This window comes from Globicephala melas, chromosome 4 (assembly GCF_963455315.2).
Source record: "Globicephala melas chromosome 4, mGloMel1.2, whole genome shotgun sequence".
Lineage (NCBI taxonomy): Eukaryota > Metazoa > Chordata > Mammalia > Artiodactyla > Delphinidae > Globicephala > Globicephala melas.
This window is the reverse complement of record NC_083317.1, coordinates 129,836,066-129,857,502: the sequence shown is the minus strand read 5'-3', so window position 1 is coordinate 129,857,502 and position 21,437 is coordinate 129,836,066. Positions and strand designations below refer to the sequence as shown.

Below are 21,437 nucleotides of genomic sequence, written 5' to 3'. Positions count from 1 at the left end.
GTGCTCTGAGGTGTGGACTATTTGGGTTGTCATAGACAAGTCATTCAAAGATAACTGAGGAATGACTGAAGTTGGAAAATATTTTTGTTCATTTCAGTACAGCTCCCACAGCACTTAGCTTGGTACCGAACTCATGTAGCTCATTAACTCAAAACCCCCTGGCTTGGCTGTCTTCCTCCAGGGTCTCAGTGCCAGGCCCTGGGGTAGGAATGGGGTCTAGCATTAGTAGGTCCTGAAAGGAGGTGAAGCTGTTGGAATCGGGGTGGGACAGTACTGTGTGTTCTACTACCTGTGCTTTGGGATGATACAGTGTGATGGTGACTGTGCAGATGGGGGCATCAGGGTACCCTGTGCTCACACTGACCCTCCTCAGTCCAGGAGAGCACGTGTGCAATACATGGCAATAAACGTGCTGAACTGGCTTGAGACTCCATCTTCTCTGGGAGTTAATAGAGGGGTCTAGAGGGTCCATGGCTCATCTGTTGCCTGAGTACGTGGAAGCTGAACAGGAGGGAATCCAAAGTTGGGGAAGAGAAGACTGTTTTCCTTTATCTTTTGCTTGTGGCTTTCAAAGTTTCAGATTCTTTCAAGAGCAAGGCTTCCCATATGGACCTCAGAAACCACCTTGACCCTGACTCCTTACTAGGGTTGCCCCAGTCCTTTGGGGACAAGTTGGAGGTGGAGGGGGCTGTGGTTGCTCCTTCTTCTCCATCATGAGCTTCATTCCAGCTGTCCCCCGTCATCATCCCCACCCTGCCTGAGCATCAGAACATCCCTTGCGTGTCTCCTTCCCCACTTACCTTGCTCACCAAACACCTGCACAAAGCACCAGGCACAGGATTGCTGATGCCCACCTGCTCTGCGATCCTCTGGACTCAGCTAATCGCCTGGGCTGGGGCACTCACACAGCCTTTCTGAGGCCTGCTGAGAGCAGAGAGCTGTGCCTTTGTGTCTTGATTGGGTTTCTTGGTTATGGTACCCGTGATGGATGATGTGGAAACTGGAGGGAGAGAGTGCCAGATCAAGTGATGAATCAACGCAGACAGGTTTAAAACCAACCCAGCCTGGTCCCACAGCGCTCCTCTTTGTCCCATTGTTTGGGGGTGGGAGGGAGGTGCCCTCTTGGGCATGTGCCAGGGTCTGAGTGGAGACCCAGGCCCCAGGCTGAGTTCTTAAAGGCGCAGGTGCGGCAGCTGCCAGGCATGCTTGCAATAGCATGGGTGATTTCTCCAGGCTTCAAAGGGTGGCCACACTGCACTTGCTGGCTGGGGTCCTCTTGTTTCCCATTATTTCCTGAGCAGAACGGCAGGAACCAGAGCAAGCATTGATTGGTTCTGATTTAATTGGGACTCTGGGAACAGGCTCTCATTTCTCTGGGCTAACTGGAAATGTTCTCTTTTGGGGGGTTCTTGTGTCCCTGTTGCTTGTCCGTCACCTCCTGTGGTTGTCCTGGGAGGGCCTATGGAGACAAATATGTAAATCCAAGTGGTTACTTTCCATCCTCCCTACTCAGCCCCACCCTCCTCCTGACTTTTGGTGGATGTTCCTGATCTAGGGCTGTCATGAACCTGACCTGACTTCACAAACTACTTGTTGCAAACTCACTGGAAGCTGTAGGAGATGGGGAGACCAGGACATCATCACTTTGCCATTTCAGAGGCACAGGCAGCCACATTTTGGTGGCATCTCTAAGAGCAGAGAGTGGCAAGCCAGGTGGCATCATGGGTCCTGCAGCCCAGCGGCCTGGCTGAGCTCAGTGCCCTAGAAAGGCAGAAAAGCACCTTTCCTCTGTCTCAAGAACTTTAAGCTGAATCTTCCAAATTCTTTGACCTTGGCTCTGCTAGTAACCCGGGCTTGATGGCTGAGCCTGACCTCCCTTCCCAGGGCTCATAGCAAGGGACTGCCCGGGGAGGTAAAGGGGCCTGGGGCATAGATGGTGATCTTAGGAGGATTCTGCACCCTTTGCATAGGGATGGGCAGTGCATGGAAAGGTACTTGTAACTAGTCCTTGGGGTGTTTCTTCAAGAGAAGGTGCTCAATTCATTTTGGATGCTCATGCTGGGGGGGTGTCAGGTGGGCACTGTGGCCCTTCACAGCAGTTCTGGGGTGGCCTGCCTAGTACAGGCAATTCTCCTGAGGCAAGAAGCATGGAGATTGGTGGATGCAATAGAGATCTGTAGGTGAGAAAGTCTTGCGAGTCTCCATCAGCTGTCCCGGTAGGACTGGAGAATGAAGGCAAGCTGCTCTCTCTCAGTACAGCCCTGAGAACTGATGTCTTGGAGCCCGGCTGGGAGAAACCTGGATGGTTCTGTGATTCACGGTTATGTTGATCTGATTAACTTTCTTTTCCAGATATTTGAATCTGAGCCTCTGCATGTGTCGAATCTATGGGCTGACAGAAAGAATATCTTTTATATTGTTTTTCTGGCAGTTCAGACTTTCATCACAGGCAAGAATCTTATTCTGACTTTTACCTTTGCATCTGCTAAACCCTCTCCTGTCAAAGACATGGTGACCAATTTCTTGGTTTTGCAGAAGCATTTGGGGACCAATTAGGTAGCTCAACCAGCAAAGAGTGGTCCTGGCCTAGAGCTGTTCCTGTTGTGAGGAGGGAGGGTGCTGGAAGGAAGGGGTGGCAAGCAGAGGAAGCCATGGGAGGAGCTTGCACATCAGGCTGTGCAGCGAGCACACTCTCTAGAGGTCTCCATGGCCCAAGGCCTGTTCCGGACTCATCCTTTCTGCACACGTAGGTTGGATTGATCAGGCAGAATCACAGCAGCCTGTTGACCCCACCAGTGACTCTGACCCCATCAAGCATTTATCTCTGTGAAATTGTTAATTACTAGGAAAATGACCTATATGCCCCACTTTCAAGTTTTATGCTCTTAGTTTAGCAGATTAATGAGAAATCATGGCTTTGTCTTTCCCCACCTGCATGCCTTCCCTGCTCAGGTTGATGGCTAAGTCCATTCTCTTTGTGAGTCCCTGTAGCCTAACTGTCCCTGGGCCAGGGAGGCCAAGAGCTGGTGCTTGGCAAGCTCCCTCTGTGCTGTGACGCCTAAAATGTTGCATCAGCTAAAGTTGGTCTCAGGGGTCAGCTAAGATCATTCCAGCTCTGGATGTTAGCAGGGCCTTGGCAGCTCCTGAGGAAGAACAGAGCTGTTCTCAGCTGTTCTCTGTCCCTCGTTTTGTGTCTCTTCTGCTCCTTAGCATCCATCAAAGGCCTGCCTTGGGCCCTACAACCTCATGGGCACTGTCTGTGCAGCCCTTCGCCCCCGCCCCCCGCCGCCCCGCTCCTCCCCCAGGTCTCTTCTTCCCTCCTTCCCTCCCTCCAAATGGGGACTGTTTTCCTTGGTAATTTTCCACCTACATGTAAATTCCTTCATGCCTGGAAACCCAAGGGACATTTTGAAGCTTTCAACAGTTTCGGCACCTTTGTCAACCTGAGCAGCCGAGATGAGCCAATCTATAAGCCTGGGGGAGTCGAGACAAAAAATCTGCAGGATTCGAAGGGGGAGAAAAATGTGTTTAATTTAGCCCTTTTTGGAAAAAAGAAGTTTCTGGGACCTATTTCCACCTCCCTTCATCCTGGATGTTGAAAGAGAAACTGGGGGCCTGACAGAGCGTGCGTGTGTGTGTGTGTGTGTGTGTGTGTGTGTTTATGGTGCTGTGCTGGTGGCTGCATTCAGGGGCACTGAGGAACCTTTTCTGCTCTGCTCTCTCGCCCATCAGCTGTTGGCTGGTGACTGAGAGGAAGGCCACAACCTAGACGCCTCCTCTCAAGCCCCAGGGAGACCTGCTCTGTGGAGGCCAGGGTCATTAACACCGCAGCCTGGTAAGATGAGCTTCATAATGGGATTGCCCAACGGGCTACTTCATTGAGAAACCTCTCGGGCCTCCACGGTGGCCCTGCCCAGCGCCCTCCAGAGAGGCCTCCTATGTAATTGGCTGGATGTAATGGACACCCGCATGAGCAGCAGGAAACAGAGCTGGAAGGATGCCCCCTGCCTCACCGACTCCAGCACGCTGGGCAGGGTGCATGGTCCCAGACTCTGGTGATGGCAGGGGACAGCAAGGAGAACAGGGGAGAGGGGCAGCTCTGGGTTCCAAACCCCCTTGTGCTCTGCATCGCCCCTTCTGCCTTTGAAGGACAGGGGTAGAAGCACCCAATACAAGCAATCATGATTCTTCCAGGTCAGTGCTAGTGTAAAGAGAATGTTCTGGGCATGATAGCTGTCCTGGGTAGAAGTCCATTACTTAGTAAATATTATCAAAGATGATGACGAAGGCACCATACGGTCATTATTGAGTCGGTGTGGGCAGTGGAGACATCATGGGGTGAGCAGTTGAGCTGGGGCTCTGGGCCCACCACTATTGCACCATGAAGAACCATTGAGCCTGAAACAGCCCAAGCAGGTGGGTGACGGTGAGGGTGGGGGTGGGAGTGGGCAGGATATGGAGAGACCATCTATTCTGACTACCTCATTTATCCATGGAGAGAGGGCAGCCAGAGAGCATCTCTGGATACCAATCCAGGGAGCCCTGTTGGGTAATGTCAGAGCTGGGATCAGGACCCAGGTCTGGGAGGCCACCATCTGCCTCTGCTTCTGAGTCTGGTTTTTGTTGAAATTAACCGTCCTTGGACACACAACATCTGTTTCCAGGAATATCCACCCCCTCTCAGCTGTTTTCCCATGAACACTTTCTCTGTGTCTGTGTTGTCCCTTGTTTTATCTTGGGTCCAGGCGCTCCGTGGAGCTGTGCTCTACAGTCATACATTTCTGCACCATACAGCACAGGGCTCCACGTTGACTACCCCCATCTTCTTTTTAATCTTTCTGGGAGCAGTACCATCCCTCCAGATGTTCTGACATGTTGACGTGCCTGTGAGCCATCCAGAGGGGCATGGCATCTGGGTGGGGGTGGGGTGGGAGGGTGGTGACACCAAGCTCCCTGAAAAAGGTGAGGTCTAAGGCTTTGTGCTTTCAGAAGAGGACAGGGGGAATGGCAGGGCTGTGGGCTGGAGGCCTGATTGTGGCTCTGTAATCGGCATCAAGAAACAGCATGGGCCCCGAGGGCTGAACCCGGGCTCAGGCAGGGCTGGGGTCAGACTTACCCCCTTTGCTTCCTGTCCCCAACTCTCTCTCTGGAGCCGGACAGCCCCTGTATATGCAGAACTTGAGCACACCCCTCTGCACAAACTTCCTTGCCTGGAGGGTGAATCACCACTTTTGAATTTGAAGCATGGAGATGAAAACTCCCACTGGATCTGAGCTTGCCTGGAGCTGGGACCCTCCGTTCTGGACCACAGGAGCTCTGATGATCTGAGCTCTGTTTCCACTGCTTTGGCCCGTTGACAAGCTGTGCTGACAGTGCCCTGATGCTTCTGGGCCTCAGTTCTCTCTCAAGGCAGCGGGGTGAAGATCCCGAGAAGAGTCAGCTCAGGGCAGCTGCAAATGGTGAAGGAATGCATCCTGTTTGCACACCGCCAGGAGCAAGCCTTATTTTGCCAACAGGGCCATGGCAGGGACACTGAGAGAGGGACACCCTGGCCTTTCCCTAGGGGTGGGGTCTCTGTCTGCAGATGTCCTGTCTGTACTGTCCTTGCTGGCTAAGAGCTGGAGTACCAGTTACCTGGTCAGGCAGCTGCAGCTGAGCCTTCCACTTTTGTTTTAACGGTCAGTTAATGAGGCAGGGCAGGAAAACCCCAGGGAGATGTGGCTTAGGACAGAGGAGTATGTCTCGATCTGCTTGGGGCCCCGAGAGCTATCCTGTATGACAGAGAGCATCTTGCCTTCTAGTGTGCCCACCCAGCCTGCCGCACGAGGAGTCTGTGCAGCTGCAGGTGTACTGGGTTCACCCTCTCGTGTGTGTTTGTGTGTGTGTGTGTGCATGCGCGCGGGCACACTCATGGCCCAAGAGGTCGGGAGGAAATCAGCTCGGCTGCGTCAGGCCCTGGAAAGGTTGGTGAGGGTTAGGAGGCACTGTGGGAAACCTCAGGAGGCTTCTTGGAATCACAGGACAGAAATTTAGGGCCAGGGAGGGCCAGGAGCAGCTCTGACAAGGGTTTTTATTGAGGGTGGGACCGGTTCAGGAGGAGGGCTGGACCAGGCCCTTCAGCTTCTAGCTTGTCCCTGGCGTCTGTCTGGAATAGCCCACCAATGCCGTGGGCACATAGTGCCCCTAGTGGGGGCTGGAGTTACTTGGTCTTCAGGTATGACCCTGGGGCCTGCTCGGGTCACCTCCTTGCAGGCCTTGGCACTTCTGGCCTCCCATCCCTCAGTATAGCTGGATTCCACTTGTGAGTTCCCGTGGATGGAGTGTCTCTATGCTCATTCTTTCTCTAGGTTCTTATTGGACACCTACTGTTGCCAGGCCCTTTACACTTATACACTCAGATGAAGCGATTATGCTTCTGAGAATCTGCTAGATTCTTAGCTCTTAGAAAGCACTTGCAATAACCAGAGGGCAAGGGGACCACAAGTGGCCTATGGAGGGTGGCCCCTCCCAGCTAGGTAAGGCCTCTAAGCCCACCAGATGACACATACTTTGCTTCCCCACAGTGGTCCCCCAGCCTGCTCTTACACACCACCAGGGATGGGACACTCTGACTTCCTGAGGCAGGCTGGTTCATCACGGAGCCCTTCTTTCTAGGACTGGAATGAATTAGGGGCCCACTGCTGTTGTTCCTGGGTTGGAACTTTTAAGCAAATCTCCCTTATCCCAAGTTACCTTTTGTTGTTGTTATTTTTTAAATGCTTTGAACAGGTAGGACATATGAAATGAAGTTTCCCTTTGACTCTGGTCCTGATCAGGTCCCTCACTGTTTTAGTTTCTGATATTCTCTTGCCAATAGGATCCATGCATTTGCACACCCAGAATGTAGACAAGCCCTTTCCTCATCTACACAGGGCTTACTGCACAAGGTTTTTCACCTAGTTCCACCCCCCCCCCCACTTTCTTGCTTAACAAGGAAAGTTAGCAGTAGTTTGGTTGGTTGTGTTACCTAGAAATCTGGCCTTTTTCCTTCCAATGATTGTGTAATATTCCACTGGATGGTTGTACCTTTATTTAATTGGTCCTTCATTTATATACATGTAGGTTGCATCTTGTGTTTTGCTATTTCTAAACAATTTCAGCAAACATCCTTGTGCTTCATCTTTGCACTTAGGAGTGAGCATATCTGTGAGATTAATTAATTAATTTATTTATTCAATGAATATTTATTGAGGACTTTCTGGTGTGCCACGGACTTTTCTAAGAGCTAAGATGTAGCAAGTTCTTAGAAGTAAAATTGCTGAATCAGAATATAAATTTTTAATTTTGATAGATATTCCCAAATAGTCCTCCAAAAAAAGGACATTTTCTTCCAACTTTTGCTCCCACCAACAATGTATGAGGGTTCCTCTTCCCCATACCTTTGCCAAGATAATAAAATATCAATTGCTTTTAGCTTTGCCAATCTGAGAGATGAAAATTGGCCTCCCACTGTGGTTTCAGTTTCCATTTGTCTTGCCATGAGGGGCACTGAACATGGCAAAGATCCATAAATTGCCCTGTTTGTGGGTCGAGACGCAAGTGTTCCTATGTAATGCATCATTACATTAGGTGGGTTTGCACTTGGCAGTCAGTTTGGAGTGTGCTCACTCCACGATGTAGTCTACCCTTCACTCTCCTCTGGTCCCTTCCCTCCTGCCCTTCATCCCACCCTTCATGCATTCTTCGCCCATCTCTAGCCTCAGGACATTTGGGCACGTGCTGTGCACCTATTTCAGTGTTTCCCGACTGTGGTAAGGAAAAGGAGAACAGGTGGGACAGGACAAGAGCCGGTGCTGTTGCAAAAGGGCCATGCCACCCTTCTGGCCAGTCTCAGGAAGGCTGGCCAAGCCCGGTTTGGGGGGAAACACACCTCATTTTTCCCATCCTTCTCCTGCCCAGGGCCTGTTCTGGGCTCCATGCTCCCCTTCTTGCAGTCCTGCTCTGCCCCACGCATCCCTCAGCTCTCACCCTTTGCCCAGTGCCTCCACCTGGCATCGCTTCCTTTTACTCTCTCAGCTTACCTCTGGGGCCTCGGGGCTCAGCTCACCCTGGTGACTCCCACTCCACTGCCCCTTCCTAAATCACCAGCCCTCAGCCGGTGCCTCCTCCAGCCTCCTCTACATTTCTTCTGCAGCCTCTCACCCTCACTAGACCTGCCACCCCTTCCGCGGCAGCCCTGAATCTGGCTCAGTCCCATCCCTGACCAGGTATCCTTGCCCAGCCTGCAGAAGCCCCAGGTCTACTTCTGCCAGTGGGCGTTGTCTTAGCCCTGGCCTGTGGCTCACTGCCTCATTCTCTTCTTGGTTTTGTCTTCAACTCTGCAGCAGTTCTTTCTCTCTGGGGCCATGGACTTCCCACCTCTCTTACTAGCCTCAGCCTCCCTCTCCCCTCTCCTCTCCTCTCCACTCCTCTCCCCTCTCCCCCTCCTTTCCATCTTCCTCCCTCCCTTCCTTCACTACTTTTCTGTTTAAATATATTCAGGTTAAAAGGTGAGTCAGCTTAAAAATAATAAGTTAAATAATAAATTTTAAAATCTGGCATGTAGATATGGCAAAAAGCAATCAAGATAATATGCAAGTGACTGATGTTTAAAAAACTGCTGACTTGGGCTTCCCTGGTGGCGCAGTTGTTGAGAGTCCGCCTGCCGATGCAGGGGACATGGGTTCATGCCCCGGTCCGGGAGGATCCCACATGCCGCGGAGCGGCTGGGCCCGTGAGCCATGGCCGCTGAGCCTGCGCGTCCGGAGCCTGTGCTCCGCAACGGGAGAGGCCACAACAGTGAGAGGCCTGCGTACTGCAAAAAAACAAAAACAAAAACGAAAACAACAACAACAAAAAAACTGCTGACTTGCCCCGTTTACCTAGGTTAAGAAAGCAGCCTGTGTGCTCTGCAGGGCAGTCCCATACTCCATTGTCAGATCATGCTGACGGCTCTGATTCGGGTACAGAGCAAACTTCTCTGGACTGGCTTTCAGCTTGCATTGAGGCACTAGTGCAGCGTGGCTATCCTTTATAGAGCACTCATATGTACCGGCTGCTCTGCCAAATTCCTCTCCTGCATTATCTCATAAATCCTCACTGTAGCCCTATGAAGTACATACAATCATCATGCTCGCTTTTCAGTTGAAGATACTGAGGCCCAGAGAAGCTAAGTGGCTTTGCCAAGGTCATGCAACATAGGACTCTGAGGCCTGGCTGATAACTCTTATTCTATATTCCTCTGACAGCTGGAGAAGGGCAAGATTTGCTTAGCGGCAGACCTGTGTTTTGTGAGGGGAGCTAGGGCTTCAGTGTCCCACGTGGACTGAGATATAAGCCTTCCCTAAGGTACCCAAAGAAAAGCCATCAGAGTTTGATCCGCATTTTCCATTGGCTAGGGATGAACCAGGAGGTTCATGGAGGGACCATGCTCATGGCAAGAATGAATCAAAGACACACCCCTCCGGCTCCATGGTCAGCCCAGCTCTCACCCTTCTCCTCCCCAAGCTCCCTACGGGCAGGGCCACCCCTGATGAGCCTCTGTGTCCCAAATGCCTACACTGTGCCATCTGTGAAATGAGAACCAAACAAAACACATTGAAAACAAAATTGGTGGAAACAGGATGTGAGCTGAGGAGGAAGAACAGCTTTGCAAGTAAGTCAGACAGAGAAAGACAAATATCATATGATAGCGCTTATATGTGGAATCTAAAATAAAAAAAGTGATACAAATGAACTTCTTTACAAAACAAAAGCAGACTCACAGACTTAGAAAACAAACGTATGGATACAAAGGGGAAAGATACTGGGCGGAGTGGGCAGAGATAAACTGGGAGTTTGGGACTGACATGTACACACTACTACATTTAAAAGAGATAACCAACAAGGACCTACTGTATAGCACAGGGCTCAATATTGTGTAAGAACCTAAATGGGAAAAGAACTTGAAAAAGAATAGATACATGTATATGTATAACTGAATCACTTTGCTGGACGCTGAAACTAACACAACATTGTTAATCGACTCTACTCCAATATAAAATAAAAATTAACAAAAAAAAAGATGTTTAAGAAAACATCTCAGCTGAACCAGGCAGTGTAAACTCTGAACAAACCAGGCAGGAACAGAGCGCGAGTCCGATGACAAGGCGTGCACTCGGAGAGGTGACGATGGCAGAACCAGATGGAGGAAGTAACCAGTGATGACAGAGGCCTTGTCTGTTGTCCAATAGAGTGACACGTTGTACACACAGGCACACACAGAAGAAAATCAACAGAGCGGTTGCAAGCCCATACGTCATGAAACCCTTTTGCTAAAAGTTGGTGATAATGTGTCAGTTTGACAGAGGACATAAGGTCAGTGTAACGTGTGTGCTTCAAGCAGAAAATGACAATCTGCTCTTTACACAAGACGGATACAGCTTCTCATTGAAATTGTATGGAATATGCAAGAACTCTGCCAAATCATGAACTTGGCAAAAATGTACCTGTTCTGCAAATTAGGCAATTGGAGGGTTTCTGTTGGGTTTTTGGGTCTGTCACACACATGCCTGTGTTGATCTGAATGTGGAGGCCCTTGTGGCTTGGGCTTCTCTTCTCTCACTGGTTCTGTTTGTCTTCCCCTCTGCATCTTTGGCCAAATTTGTCTCTCCTCTGTTTTCCTTTTTTTTTTTCCTCCATTTATTCTACTCTTTTGTCTGTCTTCTCTCTGGAGTTGATTCGAAAAGAGAGAAAAGAGAAAACACATTCCACTGGTAGAATTTTAATGAATGGATGGCTAATTCCATTCATTTTATTTTTTTTTCCTCTAGGAAACTGTTTAGATGCAAATTGCAAGGACAAATGCATTTTTTCACATAGGAAAATATAGGAAATCAATGTTCATCAGTGAAATCAATTGCAAATATTACGAGTAACTTTTTTCTCAAAATTATTAATATGTAATCACACGTGTTGATAATAAGGTTATTTTTTAAAAAGAGCATAGCTTTTAAAAAAAGTCTTTGTAGAATGCCCTGCTTCTCCATGCTCATTTCTTTATTTTTCTGGAACATACTCTACTGCTTTCAGCTTCTTCAGCCCCATTCTTGATTATTCCTGGCTTATGAGAATTCTTTCAAACTTCCTTTTTTTCCTAACATCTTTCAAATCTTTCAGTCCAGCTACTAGTTAAGAACCAGTTACCACAGACGTTTGTGTTTTTTTTTTTAACATCTTTATTGGAGTATAATTGCTTTACAATGGTGTGTTAGTTTCTGCTTTAAAACAAAATGAATCAGTTATATATATACATATGTTCCCATAACTCTTCCCTCTTGCGTACCCAATCAGAGTGACAGATGCAACCTTTCAGGCTGACAGCTGCCCCTCCCCTCTTGTAGGTAGCTCTAATCCGCTTACCTAGCCCACTTACCTCAGAATTTCCTCATGCAAACTCAGTTATTTGGGAGAGTGTTTCATCTTTGGGGATTGGACTTACCACTCCCCTTTGCTCTGAACCCCGTCAGGGGGCACTTACCGCCCCTCCTTGCGCATTTGTAGAGTCTAAATGTGAACTCACAGTCCCAACGCGGGCAGCAGCCCCCTCCCATCTGAGGACTTGCTGCAGCCTTGGAGGCAATGGACGTCTCCCCAGAAAGCTGACAGCATCAGCACACTAGCCAGTGGGACATCCACACCCCCACGTCTTCCTGACCAGGAGGAGGTAGAGGTGGCCGGACATCCTGACCCCCCGGGTCCTCTCCCTGCCCTGGCTCCCCCTGATGGCCAGGTCTCTTCTGGCCATCACCACCCCCCCCATGCCCCCAGTCTCCTTTCCCGCCCGTAGCTGTGTGCCGGCCCTTCCTTCTGGGCCACAAAAGCTCTCTAGACAGACATTGTGTGCTGTTTGCCAACACGGGGGCCCGGGTACACAGAGGGGGCGAGGGAGAGGCCAGCTGCTCTCTCTTTTCACACAGACCTTTGCTTTCTCCCTTTCAGTCTCCCCCTGGCTCTCTGTCTTTGAACGTGCATACAAAAATAAAAAAAGCAGTTGCTAATTAGAGCCAGAGAATGAGAGTGAGCCTGGAAGAGGGAGGTAGTGGAGGGGCCAGCTCCCGTGCAAATCAACCAGGGAGGAAGGGCAGAGGGGCCCCTGTGGGGCTTGGGAGGGATAGTTGGTCAAAATAAGCAACAATGCTTCTTCGGAATGGCAAAGAGGGATCTTGTCTTAACCTCCTGTCCTAAAAGGGGAGGAAAGCAGAAATGACAGAGTTTCTTGTAAACTCCCACTGCTGGTGTCCATCTACCTTCTCATCTTTGTCCCTCTCTCAGTAGCCCCGTAAACAATAGTATCTATTTGGGGGACACTTAAGTGTATCCTTTTATTGGTCATTTTTGTTCTGGCTGATAGAGAATGCAGGATCACTGGCTGAGAGGGGAGCCCCCTTACGGAGGAGCCGCTGAGGCATCAGGAAGTGCCGCTTGGAAAACATCCTCTGACAAATCAAGGCTCTCCGTCAGGGCTTTTTTCTCACCCAGTCCTATTCTTGGTTCGCCAGGCAATTTCTTTTCCCAGCCCCATGTCATTAAGTTCGCCAAAAGCAAAAGCAGCCCTGATGCCCGGGGCTGAAGGGCTGGAGGCCCGGTGGATGGCTGGGGAACAGCAGCCAGTGTCAGGACAGGAACCGACTCCGACCGGAGATCTTTGAATCCATTGCAGGCTCACAGAAGGTTCCAGATACCACAGCAGTCAGGGCCTGGGGGCACCTACCTGGCAGTTATGTGGCTTAGAATGACCCCGTGCTTCATGGGGCCAGGATCACTCTGAAGGCTGGGAGGTGCCCGGGGGCACTGGCTTTGGAGAGCTGGCAGTCACAGGGAGGAAGGGTTACCTGGTGACTCGGCCTGTCTAGAGATGCAGTTTCTCCAGGCATATGGTGAATGAACTGATGATGCAGATCTATAAAGGTTTTGACGTCAGTGCCCTGTGCGTTGAAAAAAAATGAGGTAATTTTCTGAAAAGGAGAACAGTGGAAGCCTCATCGTGATACACATTGGTACTAACTAGTCAAGAAGGAAGAAAGGAAAAGGAAATAGAACCTGGAAAGCAAAGACTATAACTAGCTCATTTTCTTCCACTGGTGGCTGTTTCAGGTGATGGCTACGTGTGAGAAGAGAGACCCCACTGGAATCTATTGGGAACATCCTCCCGTTCTGGGATGAGGTCTCAAAATGAGCTTTTCCGGAGTCCATACACAGTGGACTGTCTGTAGCACACAGCTCAGTGTAGCTTGTCTTAACCCTGCCCAAGGACTCCTCTGGAAAATAAGGGCTTGAATCCATATCCCATGCAACTAGCCAGACCACAAAGCTGTTGAGAAAACAGCCATCGATGGGTAGTTGTCAAGAGCAGGCAGCAGGAAAGCTTGGGTTGTTCTGTCCTGGCTCTGTGTTTATGGGCAGAATGACCTCTCTGGGCTCAGTATCGTGTTAAGTGGTTTTATAACACTGTGTTAAGTGGTCTTATAACACTGGGCTCGGGCTGGCAGTGAAGACACCATGAGAATCTCTGCCTGGGTAGAGTTCAGCCAAGATCTTGGCATGTTGCAAGGGTTCAGAAACGGATGCTGATTATTGTCAACATTTTATTATTAAATAAGCCAGAGGATAATTTTCTATCTATCTGTGGGGTTGGTTCTCTTGAAGGGTATGAGAATTGTGGAAAGGATGTGGTACATTTACAGAGATCTGGTAAATATTAAGAAGGCTTAGATAACATGATCTGGGGTACATAAACGAGTTTAGAGTCTCTGGAGATAGTGGAAGCCACCCATCTAGTCATAAGTGGACATGAGTTTGTCCAGTTTCTCATTGCAAAATTAATTTTTTTAATTCTTTTTTTCATTTTTCAGTAACTTTAAATTTTATTTAAAAAAATTATCATACAGAAAAGTTAACTTATTTTGGTGGACCGTTTTATGAACTTTAACACATGTTTAGATTTGTGTAACCTCCATAAAAATTAGGTAACAGAAGAGCTGCCTTATGCTTTCCCTTTATCTCCATTGCCTCCTCCCATCCCCCACCCCTGGCAATCAGTGATCTGTTCTTCATCACCATTATTTTGCCTTTTAAAATGGAATGATACACTGTGCCAACTTTTTTAGACTGGCGTCTTTCACTCAGCATAACGCCTGTGAGATTCATCTTAGCTGCTGTTTGTGTCAGTAATTTGTTCCTTTTCATTGCTGAGTAATAGCCCATTTTATGGATGCACCATAGTTTTGTGTACCTATTCACCTGCTGAAGAGCATTTGGATTGTTTCCAATTTTTGGTGATTACATATAGTTGCTATAAACGTTCAGGTACACGTTTTTGTGTAGGCATACATTTTCATTTCTCTAAGGTTAATACCCAGGAGAGGGATTATTAGGTCATATTAAAATGGGATGTTTTACTGCCAGGCCGATTTTCAGAGTGGCTGTACCATTCTGCATTATCAACAACAATTGCTCTGCATCCTTGTCAGCTCTTGGTGTTATCAGTATTTTTTATTTTAGTCATTCTAATTGGTATGTCATGGTTATTTCATGGTGGTTTTAATTTTCATTTCTCTAGTGAATAATGATGTTGAATATCTGTCATGTGCTTATTCGCGATCTCTTTATACTCTTTGGTGAAGTGTCTATTCAACATTTTTGCCCAAGTTTTAATTAGGTTATTTGTTTTCTTACTATTGAGTTTTGAGATTTCTTTGTATATTTTGGGTACAAGTAGTTCTGTTGAAAGTGCCATTTAAAAATATTTTCTAGTTTGTAACTTGTCTCTTCTTTCTCTTAACAATGTCTTTTACAAAGCAAACATTTTTAATATTGATGAAATCCAATTTATCCATTAAAATTTTTTTATTAAAGATTGTATTTTTAGAGCAATTTTAGTTTCAGAGAAAAATTGAGAGAAAGGTACAGGTTTTTCCCATATACCCCCTGCCCCACATGGGCATAGCCTCCCCCATTATCAACATCCCCCGACAGAGTGGCATATTTGTTACAACTGATGAATCTACACGAACACATCATACTCATTCAAAGTCCATAGTTTACATTAAAATTCACTCTTGGTGTTGTACATTCTGTGGATTTGGACAAATGTATAATGACATGTCCATCATCATAGTATCATACAGAGTACTTTCACTGCCCTAAAAATCATCTGTGCTCTGCCTGTTCATCCCTCCCCACATCCATCCCCTGGCAACCTCTGATCATTTTACTGTCTCCATAATTTTGCCTTTTCCAGAATGTCATACAGTTGTAATCATGCAGTATATAGCCTTTTTTAATTGTCTTCTTTCACTTAGTAATATACATTTAAGTTTTCTCCAGGTCCTTTTCATGGTTTGACAGCTCATTTCTTTTGAGAGCTGAGTGATACTCCATTGTCTGGAGAATTTATCCCTTTTTTTCCAATTTATCCAACCAATTATTTTTTCAATTGTTCCAGGACAAGAATCATATTTTTGGTGTCATGTCCTGTAATTCTTTGCCCAACCCCAATTCACAAAGATTTTCTCCAAATGTTATCTTCTGAAAGTTTTATAGTTTTGTGTTTTTAGGTCTATGATCTGTTTTGAGTTAGCATTTGTTGGAAGTATTTGTTGGAGGTTCAGGTTGAAGGTCATTTTATTATTACTTTGCCTGTGATGTCTAGTTGTTCCAGTACCAGAGATGACTCCTTCACCTCCTCCAAGGCTTTACTTGAATATTATCTTCTCAGTGCCCCCCACCCTGACCACCCTACTCACAGTGTAGACCACCCTCAGCAGCCCTTCTGTCTCTCCTACCTCACACTCATCATCTCTAAATAGTGTATAACTTATTGTTTATGTGTATTATCTGCCTCTCCTCAGTAGAACGTGGGCCACATGAGGGCAGGGATACTTTGAGGGTGTGTGAAGGTCTGCTTGTTAACTGATGTGTCCTGAGTGCTTAATAAGAACTGGATGCACGGAGAGGCTGGGCTCCCTCAGGGCACACGGCTGCAGAGGGTGAAGGAGCAGGGGTGGCTGGTGGAAGCTCCCAGGCCAGGCCAGATCTCAAGTGAGCTGTCCGGAGCCCTGCCTCCCACGTTCATCAGGCAAAACAGGTTTGTCAAACACTCCACGCTGAGCTCTCCTCTCACCCACCCGCCCACTGTATTATTTGAGGCCAGCAAGAACTTAAGCAATTAAACCATTTTTTTCTATGTCTTAAAGTATTTGTTCCTTGAAACTTAAGCTTTATCCCTTTTTCACCCTTATACCCCTTGAAAAAAAGAAAGTGCTCTAATGCCCTGGGAAAGTGATCTTAAATTCTAATCAGCCCTCAATCCTGGGGGTTGGAAGCCACTCAGCGATGAGGCGTTGGCAGGGCAGGGGTGCACGGGGAAAGCTATATAGGAGGCAGAGTCGGCTAAGGTGCAGGTTTCACCTGGCCGGACAGTCTTCCGTTCCAGCGAAGAGGCTTAACTTATCAAGGCAGAGGCCCAGGGAATCCGAGAAGCAAACAGTACGAAGATATGGAGATGGCAGAAGAAAAGAGGGCAGCTTAGATGAACTGGGGTGGGGGACTTAATGGGTTCCTGTCCTCCGTAATGGAGCCCCTCTCCATGCTGTCCTCACCTTGAGTCCCAGCATCACTCACTCTCTCCACTGGCAGGTGGAAGGAGTGTATGATGCTGTGTCTCCCTGGGGTCGGCTCTGGAATTTCTATATAGGAGGGGTTTGGGGCCATGGCTTGGTTGGATGGGAGGGGAGGGAGCTGGCTGGGCACTTGAAGGCTGCGTTTGTACAGCAGTCTCACTGTTCTTAAAGGGAATGTTAATTTGGAGTGCAGGATGCTGATGGGAACAGGAAGGGAGGGAGCGTCTGTGGGGACCTGGCTGCAGAAGGAGCTGGTCCTTGCCTCACTGCAGAGGAATCTGCCCCATAGATACCACCCATCTCCCGCCCCAAGGTGGAACCCTGCTCTCTGATGATCTCTGAACAGCTAAGGCTCCTGGCCTGTTTAGAATCTGGTCACATACTATATTTGTTCCCAGAAAAGCAAACCCACGTTGTCTCCTATTTCTGTCTCATTTCCACCACTGGAGACACCAAGTCGGCTAATTTTCCCTTTTGATAAATTTGCTTTAGTTCAGTGGGAGGCGCTGCTGCTTTTGAGTCATCAGACCTATGAGGATGGGGGAACCCTACTTGTAATATTTCTTAAATTACACTTTAATGAAGACGCCCACTAACACTTGTAATAATTCACAGAAAAGAAGCTCAAGCAGATCTGGTTGAAATGTCTTCCTTTGTGGTTTTTGTTTTTAAAGAAGTGTAACCAGCTTAAACAGAGGTCTTAATTACAGATCAGAAACAAAAACTTGCAGTGTCTGAGACTTGCTTCTCGCCTGTTCCCTTGGCCACACCTGTCTCCCGTGGCTCCTCAGGGGGAAGACCCACCCAGGAGAGGCTGCTTCTCCCCCTTGGGCCCCCTTCCCTTCCTCCCCCTTTGAAGCATCCTTGCTGTGAGCCAGCACTGGGTGCAGGGCTCCTTAGCTGTATAGAGAGTGCCTGGATCTTTGGTCTTTCTCTGAGAATCTATGTGTGGTAATGCCAAAACAGGGTTACAAAAATTGTGGTATGATTTAAGTGTTTGCATTCAACAAATAAATGCTTTGAACACAAAAATTGCAATACTTGATGTTATGCTACAAGAAGATACTTGCAGGGTTTATGAGATGTGTACACGTGCAGCCCCTTAGAGGCAGGCTGGTTGGATAATGTGATGTGTTTGAAGTTGTGATGGACTCCTCATCTCAGTCCTGTGACTCTCTCATCAAGTGTGAATTTGAGGCCTTTCCCAAACAGGAGTGAGACCAGGTGGCCCTCCTACCTTGCCCATGACAGCCCGGCTTGGCCCCTGAGTCTGGGGGATGGGCAGCTCTGACAGAGATGGGTCCCTTGCCCACCTGTGCATCCCAGCCGGTCCTCAGCAGCATCCTCGTCTCTGGGAGTCTGACCCTTATTCTTCCTCCCTCTACAGCCCCGCTGGGGGCTCCATGGACAGAACCATTTGGAGTCTGATTCAGAGGACAGGTAAATCTGACGGCTGACCAAGCTGGGGGTTGCCGGTGCAGTCACTCTCCTTCCTTGGATGTGGGGCACGCATCATCCTGCAGGAGCCCCGCCCTGTGGCTCCCCCTGTGGTCTAGATGTATGTGGGCATCTGTGTGCCCTGACACCCAGGTCTGCAGCCCGTTCCAAGGGCAGGTGCCCAAAGGGACTGCTTCTCTGGCTATCTTGATGGGCCCTCTGTCTTTCCTGGGGAGCCAGGCAGGGGAGCCTGATGGGAATGCTCCCTGCTTCTTTATTCTGGGGGATCCCACTGTAGGTCTGGCAGTAGGGGAAAAGCCAAGAAGAAGCTCTCCTTGTCTGTATTCTGGTCTTTCAAAAGGAATCAACTAAGCAGAATTAAAATGCCCAGGAATGATGGGGTGGATTGGTGTAGGGGTGGTCAAAGGACCTGGGGAGAAAACATTTGTGGAATGCTTAATCTTAGAGGAAAACACTGAGGCTGGTTCCTGGCTCCAAGGCCTGAGTGGAAGGGTGTGCCTTATCTCTGCAGGGCGACCCTGAGAAGTGTTATCTGACCTGGAACAACACAGAGACACATGTCTGCAGGAGGGATGATCCCAAGGCCAGTGGGAAGTTGGTGATTTGGCTGAGGGGATAGTCTTCAGAGAGTACGGTGGAGTGATTTAGAGCTGCCCCTGGGATGGAGGGTGTATCCCAATCCTCTGCCTTCTTGTTGGAGACCCTGCCTAATGCAATGGCCTCTAACCAAACCCTGCCCCAGTACTCCACGTTCACCCCATCTCCAGATTCATCTTCCTAAATCCCAGACTGGCTGTCATCCATCTGCTCACAAACTCTTACAGCTCCTCATTGCTCTAAGAGCACGTCTCAGGCAAGCATTCAAAAGTGCACACATACCCACAAATACTGCAGGCCCCAAAGCCTGGTTAAGAGTGTAGACTCTGAGATCAGACTGCCTGGCTTAACTCTGTCTCCACCACCTACTAGCTGTATGACCTTGGGTAGGTTACTTTACTTCTCCATGCCTTGGTTTTCTCAGCTGTAAAATGGGCATAATAGTAACCTACTTCCTAGGGTGGCTCTCAGAGAGCATTCAGTATATATGAATCATTGTTATTGTTTTCCAACTCTCACAGGTAGCCTGCTGGCACCCCTCCCCATTCAATTCCAAGAGTTCACATTTTAAATCTCATCAACCCCCCCAAGGCCTGACTGAACTTCTGCCTCTTCTTAAACAGTTTTTGATTTCTTGCTCCAATTGTCAGCTGGACATAATAATTGACTTTTCTGTCCATACGTATCTGCCAGCACATTGCCTATTTGCCCCTTTGTCCCCCAAGTGCCAGAGGCAGACTGTAAGCCCCTGAGGGGTCCCGTTTCTTGTCCTCATGTCCCTGTTTCTTGCAGGGGACGGGCTCTCACTGCTTCTTCTGGCTGAGCTGCTTCAGCACTGGCACCTCCTTGCCCGTCTTCCTCCTCTCCCCGGACCCCACCCACCTCCTTCTGTTTCTTTTAGTCCTCCCCTCTTGCCATCTCTTCCTTCTTGATTCTCCTTGTTTCTCTGACCTCCCGCACCTCTCTCTTAATGAGAACTTTCACACGTCATATTGATTTGGAGTTTTAAAAAGCCAGCTTCGATTTTCCTGGGGCACTTTTCATGATCTTACTTTTAAATGTAGGAAGAAAGCTATTTCAAAAGCCATTGACTTTGTTCTGTTGAGTTAGGAGTTGAGGTTGGAAACTCTTTTCTGGAGACTCTGAGAACTCGGGGACCTCAGACGCCACATCTCATGAGCTGGGGCCTGAGTCTGGGGGCAGAGAGCCTTGGGCAGGGGAGGCCTTGCACACTGGCCTGGACTTGAGGATAAGGGTAAAGGGCAGGTGTAGAGCTGGATGAAGACCAAGCCGACGGACTGTCGGCCGCTGGGGTGAGGGCGGAGGAGAGGGGGACCGTGGTGGGGATTCGTTGGTGAGGCCCCGGCTCCCACTGCTTTGGCATCAGAGACAGGCTGGTCTCATCTCTTCCCACACAAAGCATGTAGTGATCCAGCCCCTGTGCTGAGGGCCCCCACCTGCCTCATCCCATCTAATCCTTCAGTAACCTTAGGGGCAGGTCACATTATTTACATCTTGCTTTATGGGTAAGACGACATTACAGGAATAAAGCTAGGGAAGGGCAGTGGGTTCGAAAACACGATCTGTAAAGATGAAGTAATCGAAACAGCTAAGTGGGCTGTGAGGGGGGGAATGGCAGCATCCTACCTCCTGGCGGACGTGTATGTTCACACATGCAGGCTGCAATACATCTTTTTGGGAATGACGCTGTATATATATATATACACACACACACACATATATATATATACACATATATATTATATATATATATATATATACAAACAGAATCAAGAGAATAGTGAAGATATTGGATGAAGGGAAAATAAAGGCAGGGAAGGAAGATGATCTGTAGCTGAAAGTCCTGACACCCATGGTCAGAGGTGGGTCCTCTGGATGGACTGCTTGCTTGTCACCAGATTTGCGCTGCTTCTCCCTCCTATCCCCTGGCTTGGGTTCTGCAGCCATGAGCTGTGACCACCCCTCCCCATGTGACTTCAAAGCTCTATGGAAGCAGCCAGAAGAGCAGTAGCCTAACCATATCTCATCTGACCCGGGCTCCTGGGCAGGCGCAGGGAGGAAGGGTCAAGGGCATGGCCGGGTCCATGCAACAGCCCCTCTGGGCAGTGCAGCCTGGCAGCCCCTGGCAAACGCAGAACAGCTTCCCCACCTGGCACAGGAACAATTCACAGGGACGTTGAAAGGTGATCAAATCATCCTGAGATGATACAGAATTTTAGCCTGTTTGCCAACTTTTAGATATTGTCTAGATTTCGTTGTGGAACAATTTTGCCCTTTTTTTCACCAGGCTAACTTCTCCCCAGGTTTTGAATTTCAGCTTAGGGGTCACTTTATCCAGAATTCGTGCCATCTCCTCCCGGATGCCTAGGATACTCTCCATGGCCCAGGCATTCTTCTGTAACGCAGCACATAATTCCCTAAATTTACACCCTACAGTGCCATGGCTTCTGGGGAAAGAAAGGCTGGGGCTTGTCCTTCAACATGTTGGAACTCTGTAGCCAAAGCCCTAAGGAAACAGCAGCCCAGGTAAATCTCTTCCTCCCCATAGGTAGAGGCTTTGTAGCCTTGAAGGCTGGCGCCCTGCCTTCTTCTTGGAAATGTAGGTCCCTGGAGGATGTTCACTTCTAGTTGAGACCCAATTTGTCAAAATTAAAAATCGGAAGCTTCCCTGTGGGTGTTTCA

At 48.6% G+C, this 21,437-nt stretch overlaps 1 protein-coding gene across 2 annotated transcripts in view; it reads left to right on the top strand.

Annotated features, from left to right (window-relative positions):
* The window catches only part of EPHB1 (EPH receptor B1), a 428,052-nt gene that overhangs the window by 161,135 nt on the left and 245,480 nt on the right, over positions 1-21,437 (top strand). The window lies entirely within an intron of this gene.